Source organism: Rhinopithecus roxellana, chromosome 12 (assembly GCF_007565055.1).
Source record: "Rhinopithecus roxellana isolate Shanxi Qingling chromosome 12, ASM756505v1, whole genome shotgun sequence".
Lineage (NCBI taxonomy): Eukaryota > Metazoa > Chordata > Mammalia > Primates > Cercopithecidae > Rhinopithecus > Rhinopithecus roxellana.
The window spans coordinates 113,168,075-113,181,998 of NC_044560.1; the positions used below are offsets into that span (position 1 = coordinate 113,168,075).

Below are 13,924 nucleotides of genomic sequence, written 5' to 3' on the forward strand. Positions count from 1 at the left end.
TGTCCCTGAAGACCTAGTGGGCTGAGATGTTGAGGTGGAAGACAACGATATTGATGATCCTGACCCTGTGTAGACCTGGGCTTATGTGTGTGTTATTGTTTTAGTTTTTAACAAAAAAGTTTAAAAAGTAAAAAAAAAAAAAAAAAAAAAAATTAAAAACAGAAAAAATTCATGGAATAAAGATAGAAAGAAAACTTTTTTTTGCAGCTGTACGACGTGCTAAGCTGTGTTACTACAAGAGCACAAAAGTCAAACGTTAAGAAAGTTTATAAAGTTACAGTAAGCTAAAATTAATTTATTATGGAACAAATAAAAACATTAAAAAAATAAATTTAGTGTGGCCTAAGTGTACAGTGCTTATAAAGTTGAGAGTAGTGTACAGTAATATCTTAGGCCTTCACGTTCACTCATCACTCATTCACTCACTCATCTGGAGTAACTTTCAGTCCTGCAAGCTCCATCATGGTAAGTGTCCTGCACAGATGTGCCTTTTGAAAAATATTTTGTATTATATTTTTACTATATCTTTTCTATGTTTAGATACACAAATACTTAATTTTTTGTTTTGTTTTGTTTTTTAGATGGAGTGTCTCTCTGTTGCCCAGGCTGGAGTGCAGTGGCACAGATCTCAGCTCACTGCAATCTCTGCCTCCTGGCTTCAGGAGATTTTCCTGCCTCAGCCTCCTGAGTAGCTGGGATTACAGGCGCCCACCACCATGCCCAGCTAATTTTTGTATTTTTAGTAGAGACAGGGTTTCACCATGTTGGTCAGGCTGGTCTTCAACTCCTGACCTCAAGCAATCCACCTGCCTCGTCCTCCCAAAGTGGGATTAGAGGCATGAGCCACTGCACCTGGCCAATACTTACTATGGTGTAACAGTTGGCCACAGTGTTCAGTACAGTAACATGCTGTACAATTAATTTAGGGGCCTAGGAGTAATAGATGATACCATATAGTATAGGTAGGTAGAGGCCAGGTCATTTAGGTTTGTGTAAGTGCACTATGAGGTTTGCACAATGATGAAATCACCTAATGACTCTTTCCTCAGAACGTATACCCGTCTTTAAGTGGCACACGATTGTGTTCCATTGTGTGGATACAATCTATTTACTCATTCTATTGTTGATGGATGTTTGTTTCCAGCTTTTGGCTATTATGAATAAAACTTTATCATACATGTGTTTTGGTGAACACAGCACTCATGTTGGATCCATACTGAGAATGGAGTTGCTAGATCATAGAGTGAGTATGTTCAGCTTTAGCAGACGCCGTGTATTCTCCATCATAGTGGAGTTGAGCATGTTGGTTTGTAGTGGTGTTGTGACAGGGAGCAGGACTCAACCCCACAGGTGGAGCTTGGACACTGGACCAAATTGAGGACTAACTAAAACAGGGACTGAGCAGAAGCAGCTTTCCATAAGACACCCCCAGTGGTGTGCTCTGTCACTTTACCATTGCCATGGCACCACTCAGAAGTCATCAGGTCATTGCCATCCCTTTCCATGGCAATGACCTGATGGCCCACAAGTTACCACGCTTTTTCTAAAAATCTCTGCATAATCTGTCCCTTAATTTGCATATAATTAAAAGTGTGCATAAGCATGACTGCAGCACTGCCTCTGAGCTGCTCCTCTGGGCACACTGCCTGTGGGTGGCCCTGCTCTGCAAGGAGCGGCCCCTCTGCTGCTGTTATTCATGCTTCAAGAAAAGTTGCTAACACCATCGGCACGCCCTTGAATTCTCTTCTGGGCAAAGCCAAGAACCTTCCTGGGTTAAGCCCCAATTTTGGGGTCCACGTGCCCTGCAACAGTATCTCTGTCCTGGTTTTAATTTGCAAATGGACTAATGATGCTAAACACCTTTTCTTCTGCTTATTGGCCTGTGGCTATCCTCTTTGGTGAAGGTCAGGGCAAGCCTCTGTGCCTCCACTCCTCTAAAAAAATTGGGCCTGGCTAACACCTGTAATCCCAGCACTTTGGGAGGCTGAGGCGGGCGGATCACGAGGTCAGGAGATTGAGACCATCCTGGCTAACACGGTGAAACCCCGTCTCTACTAAAAATACAAAAAAATTAGCCGGATGTGGCGGCACGAGCCTGTAGTCCCAGCTACTCGGGAGGCTGAGGCAAGAGAATCGCTTGAACCCAGGAGACAGAGGTTGCAGTGAGCCGAGATGGTGCTACTACACTCTAGCCTGGGTGACAGAGTGAGACTCTGTCTCAAAAAAAAAAAAAAAAAAGAAAAGAAAAAAAGAAAAATTGGTTGTTAGTCTTTTTCTTATCAATTTCTAGGACTCTTTGATACATGTTTTGCAGTATGTTCTCCTGGCCTGTCACTTACCTTTTCACCTTCTTTATGGTGTTTTTTGAGGTACACACATTTTACTAATTAATGTACAATTGAAAGTTATTCTATAAATTATTAATCTTTCCTGGTTACTGGCATCTGCATCCTGTTTAAGGAAACTTTGCCTATGCTTACACATTAACATGACCTGTTATATTTTCTTTAATAGTGTTCTTGGTTTGCCTTTCACATTGAGGTCGATGATGCTTCTCAAATTAAATTTTGTGTTTGGTGTTAGGTAGGGGTAAAGGTTGTGAAAGAAAAATAGAAACTTGGGACCCCAATTCACTATGCCATTCCATTCTGTGAGAGTACACAGAAAAAAAAATTCACTATGCAAAAAGGAGAAAAAATTAAGCTGAAAACTGAATCAGTCAAGAACCTAACTTTCCTTTCGTTCCTAAGCAGAGAGCTGTGGATACAAGGTTGAAGATCTCCACAGGTAGTTACGCTATGTTCACCTTATCTTATGTAAAAGTGCTGATTTACTGAGCAGGAGACTAATACCATGATTCACTTCACTATGTGCTCTTTTTCTTTTGCAACATGTGGATTTAGTAATGTAACCATTCCCTCCCTCTTTTCCCTCCAGCCTGCTTTTTCCCTTTGAATACTGAAGCCTTTAAAGTCATCTTTGGAGAAATGCACAGACCTTTCTCAGGTCCTTGGAAAAATAAACTTCTAAATTGATGGAGACCTGTCTCAGATACTATCCGGTTTATAAGATTCACTTTTTTATATGAGTATCTAATTGACCCACACTCATTTAGTGAAAAGACCACCCATCCCCCCATTGAATTGTATTGCAGGTTCAAACCAGTGCAATAGGCAAGAAAAAGAAATAAAAGGCATCCAGACTGGAAAGGAAGAAGAGAATGGTCTTTATTCACAGTTGACATGATTGTCTACATGGAAAATCCTATAGAATGTATAAAAAGCTATTCTAATAAGTGAGTTTAGCAAATTTTCAGGATACAAGATCAATAGACAAAAATCAATTATGTTTCTATATATTGACAAAAAACTAAAAATTTGGCCGGGCGCGGTGGCTCAAGCCTGTAATCCCAGCACTTTGGGAGGCCGAGACGGGCGGATCACGAGGTCAGGAGATCGAGACCATCCTGGCGAACACGGTGAAACCTAAAGTGTTAGGTGAAACCTAAACTAAAAAATACAAAAAAACTAGCCGGGCGAGGTGGCAGGCGCCTGTAGTCCCAGCTACTCGGGAGGCTGAGGCAGGAGAATGGCGTGAACCCGGGAGGCAGAGCTTGCAGTGAGCTGAGATCCGGCCACAGTACTCCAGCCCGGGCGACAGAGCGAGACTCCGCCTCAAAAAAAAAAAAAAAAAAAAAAAAAAAAAAAAAAAAAAAAAAAAACTAAAAATTTAAAATATATTTTAATTAAATTAAAAAAATTAAATAAATTTTAAATTAAAAAATTAAAAATAGTCTGGACACAGTGGCTCATGCCTGTAATCCCATCACTCTGGGAGGCTGAGGCAGGAGGATTGCTTGTGGCCAGGAGTTTGAGGTGTCAGTGAGCGATGATCATGCCACTGTACTTCAGCCAGGTGACAGAGTGAGACTCTGTTTCTAAAACACACACACAAAAAACAATTTAAAAGAGCACAAAAGTATGATACACTTAGGAATGAATCTGACTAAAGATGTGCAAGGCCTGCTCATGAAAAGTACAAAACATTTCTGAGAGAAATTACAGAATATCTAAGTAAATGGAAATATATACCACATCCACAGAGTTTGAAAGACCATATTTTTAAGGTGTTAATTTTCCTATATTGATCTTCAGATTCACTGGAATTTCAGTCAAATCCCAGTAGGCTTTTTTTGTTGAACTAGATAAGCTGATTCTAAGATTCATTTAGAAATGCAAAGGACATGGAGCAGCCAAAACAACTTTGAGAAAAAAATAGTTGGAAGATTAAAACTATCTGATCTCGGTTGGGTGCAGTGGCTCACACCTGTAATCCCAGCACTTTAGGAGGCCGAGGCGGGCAGATCACCTGAAGTCAGGAGTTCAAGACTAGCCTGGCCAACATGGTGAAACCCCGTCTCTACTAAAAATACAAAAAATTAGCTGGGCATGGTGGTGGGTTCCTGTAATCCCAGCTACTTGGGAGACTGAGGCAGGAGAATCGCTTGAACCTGGGAGGTGGAGGTAGCAGTGAGCCAAGATTGCTCCATTGCACTCCAGCCTGGGCAACAAGAGCGAAACTCCATCTCAAAAACAAACAAACAGACAAACAAAACCTATCTGATTTCAAGACTTACTATAAAGCTATGCTAATCAAGACCATGTGCTATCAGTGTCAAGACACATAAATAGGTTAATGAGCAGAATGGAGATTCCATAATAAACTCACATTTATGTGATCAATTAATTTTCAACAAAGTGGCAAAGGTAATTCAGAAAAAAAAAATCTTTTCAACAAATGACTGAAATAATTGGATATCTATATGCAAAAAGTTAACTTTGACTCATATCTCACACTATGTATAAAAATTAACATAGTAGATCATGGATGTAATTCTAAAATTTAGAACTATAAAAGTTCAAGAGAAAAATATAATACAGGAGAAAATCTTTGGGTTAGGCAAATATTTGTTAGATAGGACACTAAAGGCACAAGCTACAAATTAAAATATTGACAAATTACTTTGGGAAGCCGTGGTGGGTGCATCACCTGAGGTCAAGAGTTCGAGACTAGCCTGGCCAACATGGTGAAACCCTGTCTCTACAAAAAATACAAAAATTAGCTAGGTGCGGCAGTGCATGCCTGTAATCCCTGCTATTTGAGAGGCTGAGGCAGGAGAATCACTTGAACCCGGGTGGTGAAGGCTGCAGTAAGCCCAGATCACACCACTGCACTCCAGCCTGGGAGAAAGAGCGAGACTCCGTCTCAAAAAAAATTGACAAATTAAACTTTATCGAAATTAAGAATGCTTTTGAAATATGCTTTTAAGAGAATAAAAGGATATTATTTATGAAGGCCATATTTATGAGGGCCGAGTGCGGTGGTTCACACCTGTAATCCCAGCATTTTGGGAGGCTGAGGCAGGCAGATTGCTTGAACCCAGGAGTTTGAGACCAGCTTGGGTAATGTGGTGCAACCCTGTCTCTACAAAAAGTACAAAAATTAGCCGGGTGTGGTGGCTTGCACCTGTATTCTCAGTTACTCAGGACGTTGAGGTGGGAGGATCGATTGAGCCTGGGAGGTTGAGACTGCAGTGGGCTGTGATTGCACCACTGCACTCCAGCCTGGGTGACAGAGCGAAACCCTGTTGTGAAAAAATAATAATAATAATGAAACACATATCTGAAAAGACATACCCAGATTTTTATGAATAGTAATAAAGAACCTCATTTTAAAAATGGGCAAAATATTTGAATTCACACTTCACCAAAAAATATATATGAATGGCAAATAAGCTCATGAAAGGATGCTTAATGTCTTTTAAAAGTTTTATATATATGTATTTTCTGAGACACGGTCTCACTGTGTCGCCCAGACTGGAGTGCAGTCGTGCGATCTTGGCTTACTGCAACCTCCACCTCCTGGGCTCAAGTAATCCTCCCATTTCAGCCTCCCCAGTAGCTGGGACTATGGGCTCAGACCACCACGCCCAGCTAATTTTTGCATGTTTTTTGTAGAGATGGGGTTTTGACATGTTGCCCAGGTTGGTCTGGAACTCCTGGGCTCAAACCCTCTGCCCACTTTGGCATCCCAAAGTGCTGGGTATAAATTTTTTTTTGTATTAAAAAAAATAAAAAAAAAATAGAGAAGCGGCTTCGCCATGTTGCCCAGGCTGGTCTCGAACTTCTGAGCTCGAGCAATCCTCTCGCCTCTGCCTCCCAAAGTACTGGGATTACAAGTGTGTGCCAGTCAAAGATGCTTAATGTCATTAGATAAGTAAAAATTAAACCTACAGCAAGATACCACTACATACTTTTAGAATGTCGAACAAGTGTTGGGCATATGGATCTAGAACTCTCATTCACTTCTGGTGGGAATGTGAAATGGAACAACCACTTTGTGTTTTTCTTTTTTTTTTTGAGATGAGTCTCACTCTGTCACCCAGGCTGGAGTGCAGTGGCATAATCTCAGCTCACCACAACCTCCTCCTCCTGGTTCAAGCGATTCTCCTGCCTCAGTCTCCTGAGTAGCTGGGATTACAGGCGCCCACCATCATGCCCGGCTAATTTTTGTACTTCTAGTAGAGATAGGGTTTTGCCCTGTTGGCCAGGCTGGTCTTCAACTCCTGAAGGGGGTAGATCACTCAGGTGATCTACCCGCCTTGGCCTTCCAAGGTGCTGAGATTACAGGCATGGGCCACCACGCCCGATCTGGAACAACCATTTTGAAAAATAATTTGGGTCTATGGCCATATTACCCTAAACACACCTGATCTCATCTGAAAAACAGTTTGGCAGTTTCTTAAAAAGTTGAACATACACCTACTGTTTGACACAACCATTTCACTGCTATTAATCCAAATAAAAGCGTGCATTCGTACAAAGACTTGCACACCCATGTTGATAGAAGCTTTGTTTGTTACAGCCAGAAACTGAAAAGTGAACAACGGAGGAATGGATTTAAAAAATTGCAGTATATCAATACAATGGAATTCTACTCAGCAATGACAAAAAATGAACTACTGATCTACTCAGCAACATGGATGAATTTCAAAATAGTTAAGCTTGACTGTGTAACTTCTAGACCAGGTTTATCTGGCCATACTTTCTTGATAACAGGATGTCTAATTATTTTGCAAGCACAGAACTCAGAAGTCAAACCGTGCCCCAAAGGGTTAAAGAAACGGGTGACTAACAGGTTTCTTTTTTTTTTTTTTTTGAGACAGAATTTTGCTCTGTCCCCTAGGCTGGAGTGCAGCGGTGTGATCTCAGTTCACTGCAACCTCCTCCCGGGTTCAAGAAATTCTCCTGCCTCAGCCTCCGGAGCAGGTGGGATTATAGGCGCTTGCCATTATGCCCAGCTAATCTTTGTATTGTTAGTAGAGACGGGATTTCACCATGTTGGTCAGCTGTTCGCGAACTCCTGATCACAGGTGATCCACCCGCCTCGGCCTCCCAAAGTGCTGGGATTACAGGCTTGAGCCATTGCACCTGGCCAGGAATTCTTGGTGCTTACACGATGGCAGATACGAAAAGAAACATGTTGCGGAAACTCCCTTTAATTATACGAGAATGAAACTGGCTGAAATCAGTTGGAACCAATATGGTCAACTGGAGTCTGTGCAGAAAGAGGCTGCTAACATCACAGGCTGAACTTCCACAGCATGTTCCATACTAACTCTTGCGTCCTGGATTTGCACATGCAACCCAACAAGAGGCAACTGTGCATGCCCAAGGACTTTCCAGACCTCCCCGTTCTTTTCACCTGTTAATTCCTAACTCATCCCCTAAACCTTCCTACTAAATGTTCTGCCTTAAGGCCGGCATGGCGAGATAGACTTGATCTGGCCTCCTGTCTCCTTGCTGGTCAACAGGCAATAAAGCTTTCCTTTTCTCAAAACCTCATGCCATAGTATTGGCCTCTATGCTCATCACGAAGTGACCTCTTGGCCTCGGTAACTGGCCTCTACCCTGAGAAAAAGCAGATAGTATATGATTCCTTAACATACAATTCTATAGGATGCAAACTAATCCACAGTGACCAAAAGCAGACTCACGGTTATCTGAGGAACCGATATGGCAGGCTGTGACTGGGAGGAAGGATTATAAATGGGTAGAAGTAAATTTTTGAGGGTGATGGATATGTTCATTCTCTTGTGGTAGTGGTTTCAGGGATGCATACACACATATGTAAAAGGCAAACTGTATGCTTTAAATATGTACAGGCTTTACACCAGCACTTCAATAAGGCTGTTTAAAATTTTAAAATGTATGGGAAAGAACACAGAGGCCACATATGTGGGGGTGGAAATGGTCCAGGCTTTGCTATTAAAGTTGCGCTGGTGTCCTTTGTCAAGTCACTTAGAACTCTCAGCTGCAAAGCTAATACCGCCCTGGCAGGGATTAAGAAATGGTGAATAGGCCGGGTGCAGGGGCTCACACCTGTAATCCCAGCACTTACGGAGGCCAAGGAGGGTGAATCACTTGAGGTCAGGAGTTCAAGCCCAGTCTGGCCATTATGGCAAAACTCTGTTTCTACTAAAAGTACAAAAATTAGACAGGCGTGGTGGCAGGCACCTGTAATCCCAGCTGAGGAGAATCACTTGAACCCGGGAGGCAGAGGTTGCAGTGTGGCGAGATTGCGCCACTGCATTCCAGCCTGGGCAACAGAGCCAGACTCTGCCTCCAATTAAAAAAAAAAAAAAAGAAGAAAGAAAGAAACAAGAAATAGTGAACAGGCCGAATGCGGTGGCTCACGCTGGTAATCCCTGCACTTTTACAGGCCGAGGTGAGAGATCTTTTGAGCCCAGGAGTTGGAGACCAGCCTGTGCAACATAGTGAGACCGCCCCCTCGACAAAAAATGTCATAATTAGCCGGGTGTGGTGGCCTGCGCCTGTAGTCTCAGCTATTTGGGAGTCTGAGGCGGGAGGATCACGTGAGCCCCAGGAGTTCAAAGCTCCAGTGAGCTAGCTCTGATCACGCCACTGTACTCCAGCCTGGGCTACTAAGACCTTGCATTAAGAAAAAAAAAAAAAGAAAGAAAGAAAATAAAAAGAAATAGTGAACATTCAGGCGAATTTAGGCGAAGCACAGGGCATTCGGCCAGGTGTGACATGCAAGGTGGAATGGTGGCAGGCAGCCCGACTCAATTCCAGCCCCTAGCTCATCTTGGATCTGTGACCTGAAGCACGTTCCCAAGGACCTGACGGCGCCGGCGAGACCCCGGGCCGGTTGCTGGGGTAGCACACAGGCAGCCGGAGGGGCGCGCAGGAGGGTCCGGGGCAGGGTCCGGGTCCGGGAAGGCTGGGCGGATGAGAGGGCCAGAACAGGCGAGGCGGCCATGGAGGCATCCAGGAGCCGCAACAAACGTACGAGCAGGTCCACAGGTTACCCACAGAGCCGCCAACCACCACCGTAACGGGACTTCCCAGCCTGCCCCGCGCCCTTGGGCGCAGGCGCAGTGAGGTGGGCGGAGGACACGGCCCTAGGTTCTGTGGGCGCGGCCCGGCACCTAGCCCCGCCCCAGCCGCGGCCACACCCCTCGCTCCTCACGAGGTCAGCAGATCGAGGCCATCCTGGCTAACACAGTGAAACCCCGTCTCTACTAAAAATACAAAAAATTAGCCGGGCATAGTGGCAGGCACCTGTAGTCCCAGCTACTCGGGAGGTTGAGGCAGGAGAATGTCATGAACTCAGGAGGCGGAGGTTGCAGTGAGCCGAGATTGCGCCACTGCACTCCAGTCTGGGTGACAGAGTGAGACTCCATCTCAACAACAACAACAAAAAAAATGGACTTGACTAGAACAAAATGAGGTGGACTAGAGATGCTGGCATTTTGTCTGGATGTAGGAAACAGGGAGCAGAGTGGAAGGTTCCTCCTGCTTGTCCAGTGGTTACCCTTGGGGAGCAGAGTGGAAGGTTCCTCCCACTTGTCCTGTGGTTACCCTGAGTAAGCCCTGTCTTGTTTAGTTTCATCACAAGGCAGGGCTTGAATGTGTCAGCCTATGATTTGGTCATCTGTGGTCTCTTCCAATTAAACAAGGAATGTGCAGCAGTGAACGTCATGGAGATGTTCATCCAGCAGCTGTTGTTGGAGGATAACTCTGTTCCCAAAGTTTATGTTATTAGTTTTTAGTTTTTTATTTTTTATTTTTAAAAAAGGCATCCTAGAGGGAGACTGAGGGGTTTAGTGACAGCCTGCCCACATCTGGGCTCATACTATGCCAGTGTGGTCTTCCTAAAATACTGCATTGATCATGTGAAAGACCTGCATTAAATCTTTTCAAGTGGCTCTCATTGCCCATAAAATAAATCTCAGACTTCTCATCCTGGCATTAATGGTCCTCCCTAAGTTGACCTCATTCTGTGTTAAGGCTTCCTTCTAATTATTCACTAAACCATAGTTTCTTCAGCAAAACTAGTCTAGTTGAGCTTTTGCGACCTTTCTCATTCTTTGTGCTTTTATGAATCCTATTCATTTTTCATGGCCTTATTCAGATTCATCTTCTGTCTTCCCTGAAGTCTTTCCGCTATAGCCCAACTTCAAGTGTTTTCCTTCTTGTGATTAAAACATTTTTTTTTGTCTAGGCACGGTGGCTCACGCCTGTAAATCCCAGCACTTTGGGAGGGTGAGGCAGGAGGACAGCGAGGTCAGGAGTTTGGGACCAGCCTGGCCAATATAGTGAAACCCTGTCTTTACTAAAAATACAAAAATTAGCAGGGCTTGGTGGCACATGCCTGTAGTCCTAGCTACTTGGGAGGCTGAGGCAGTAAAATCACTTGAACTCAGGAGGTGGAGGTTGCAGTGAGCCGAGATCCCACCACTGCACTCTAGTCTGGTGACAGAGCGAGACTCCATCTCAAAAAAAAAAGAAAAGAAAAAAGAAAACAATCATCCACATTCCTATCACTCAGAACCAATCACTGCTAACTTTCTTTTTTTGAGACGGTTGTCTCGCTCTGTCACCCAGGTTGGTGTGCAATGGCACGATCTCTGTTCACTGCAACCTCCGCCTCCCGGGATTAAGCAATTCTCCTGTCGCAACTTCTCAAGAAGCTGGGATTACAGGCACCCGCCACCACTCCTGGCTAATTTTTTTTTTTTTTTTGAGACGGAGTCTTGCTCTGTCGCCCAGACTGGAGTGCAGTGGCCGGATCTCAGCTCATTGCAAGCTCCGCCTCCCGGGTTTATGCCATTCTCCTGCCTCAGCCTCCCGAGTAGCTGGGACTACAGGCGCCCGCTACCTCGCCCGGCTAGTTTTTTGTATTTTTTAGTAGAGATAGGGTTTCACCGTGTTAGCCAGGATGGTCTCGATCTTCTGACCTCGTGATCCGCCCGTCTTGGCCTCCCAAAGTGCTGGGATTACAGGCTTGAGCCACCGCGCCCGGCCTAATTTTTTGTATTTTTAGTAGAGACAGGCTTTTGCTGTTTTGGGAGAGGCTGGTCTTGAACTCCTGACCTCAGGTGATCCACCCTCTTCGGCCTCCCAAAGTGCTGGGATTACAGGCATGAGCCACCTCACCCAACCAGCCGCTAACATTTTTGCATATTTACTTTAAATCTTTTTTTTGTTTTTAAAGAAAAATCACTGTTGGTTTGATGACAATGATATTACATTTTTCATTTAGTTCATTTCATTTTCATTTTTATTTTTGGAAGAAAATCACTTTCTTTTAATTAACTCACAAAGAATAAAATCATAACAGCTAGTTTAAGGAGGCTACACAAACATTTGCCTAGCCCCACATTCTACACGACCTTAATGAAATTCTACACAGTAAGAACACCCTTTTCCATTTCAATTCTGAAGCAATGAAGCTATGAATGACAAGGAGAGGTTTAACTGATGGTTACACTTTATACCTTCATTATCAATCATATTTTTATGCTAAATTAACTTGGCTATGAGAGCTGATTTTTCATTACTCCAATTTGACCTTCTTGATCAGGCCAATCTGTTTGCAAGTCTGCACTGTTTCAGCACCTCACTGGAACCCTCACAGAGCTTTCTGTCACCCTGGTTCTGTGCATCCTCCAAAAACTGGCCTCACAGAGCAAGGCCACTGTGCCGACTGGGTTCCCTGAGGCTACTGGTAAGTGATGTCAGGCCTTACAGGCTCAGCATTACTTCCTCCACTGAAGCCCTCGGTGATGGCGTGGCCCAGTGTGTGTCCCACAGCAGAGCCCACAGTCAAGTCGGCTGCAGTGGTTGCCATCTGGGCCCTCAGACCTGGCTGCTGGGGCGCAGCAGCAGGAGAGCCAACTCCTGAGAGGTGGGTGCCACTATTGGCAGCTAAGCTGCTGGTGCTGGCTTGGCTGCAGCTCTCATCTGAGGTGCCCGGCTGGCCAGAGGGGCCATGTGGGAGGTGCGGCTTCGGCTTCCATGGGCCATCCTAGGTGCGTGGCGGCTTGGCATTTGGATGTGTGAAAACAAGCTGTTTTGTTCATTTTAAAGAGCTCGAACAATGTAGCAAACTGCAGTGATAAAATTTAGAAAATATATAATCCTCCCCAAATCCCACCACCTAGAAAGAACCACCATTAGCTCTGTTTTTATTTTTATTGCCCCGGCTGGAGTACAGTGGCTCGACCTCAGCTCACTGCAACCTCTGCCTCCCAGATTCAAGTAATTATTCTGCCTCAGCCTCCCAAGTAGCTGGGATTACAGGTGTGCACCACTATGCCTGGCTAATTTTTTTTTGTTTTTAGTAGAGATGGTGTTTCACCATGTTGGTCAGGCTGGTCTCGAACTCCTGACCTCAGGTGATCTGCCCACCTTGGCTCCCAAAGTGCTGAGATTACAGGCATGAGCCACTGAGCCCAGCCACCATTAGCTTTGAATGAGCATTATGTCAGAAACATATGCACATATGTGCACACATTCTTTCCTTCTGCACGTGGAGGACATTTTGGTGTTGTCTTCTGGCTTTAGACGCTGCTGGGGAGAAGTCTGAGGGCCATTTTTCTACCTGGGACCTGAAGAAGTCTTTATGATTGAAGTACAGTGACTTCGGTAGGACATAGAGCTTTTTATATCAAATTTCCTGATATCCCCTTTCAACATGCAGACTTTTCTTCCCCTAATTCAGGGATGTTACTTCATGTTTTGTCTTTGATTTATTTTTATTTTTATTTTTATTTTTATTTTTGAGACAGAGTCTTGCTCTGTCACTCAGGTTGGAGTGCAGAGGCTCAATCTTGGCTCACTGCAACCTCCACCTCCTGGCTTCAAGCAATTCTCCTGCCTCAGCCTTCCACGTAGCTGGGACTACAGGTGTACACCACCGTGTCTGGATAATTTTTGCGTTTTTAATAGAGATGGGGTTTCATCATGTTGGCCAGGCTGTTTTGAACTCCCGGCCTCAAGTGATCTACCTGCCTCAGCCTCCCAAAGTTCTGGAATTACAGGCATGAGCCACTGCGCTTGGCCAGGTAATATAGTTTCAGTCCACAAACCTAAAGCCCTCTTCTTTTACTCCCCACTTCTCTGGGCTAACTCATCATCAGAATCTCAGCTTAAATTTCACATAGTCATCTCAAGGGAAATAAAAACATACATAGAACTGAATCGAAATCAAATTGTAACATATCAAGGTATGTGAAATATAGCTATAGCAGTGCTGGGAGGGAAATTTGTAGTGCTAAATGCTTACATTACATTGGAAAAGACAAAGGGTTTCAAATCAACAATTTAAGTTCCTCCCTCAAGGAAGCAGAAAAAGAGCAAAATAAATCCAAAGCAAGCAGAATGAAGGAAACAGTAAAGAGCAGAAACCTATAAAATTTGAAAACAGGAAAACAATGGGGAAAATCTGTGAAACAAAAGGCAGGTTCTTAAAGTTAGCAAAATTCATAGACCTCTAACAAGACTGACAAGAAAGATACAAATTGCCAATATCAAGAATGAAACAGAAGGTATTAGTA

General features: G+C 44.1%; 1 pseudogene; it reads right to left on the bottom strand.

Annotated features, from left to right (window-relative positions):
• Window positions 1-11,945: 11,945 nt before the first annotated feature.
• Window positions 11,946-12,392, bottom strand: LOC104659556 (annotated as a pseudogene).
• Window positions 12,393-13,924: the final 1,532 nt, after the last annotated feature.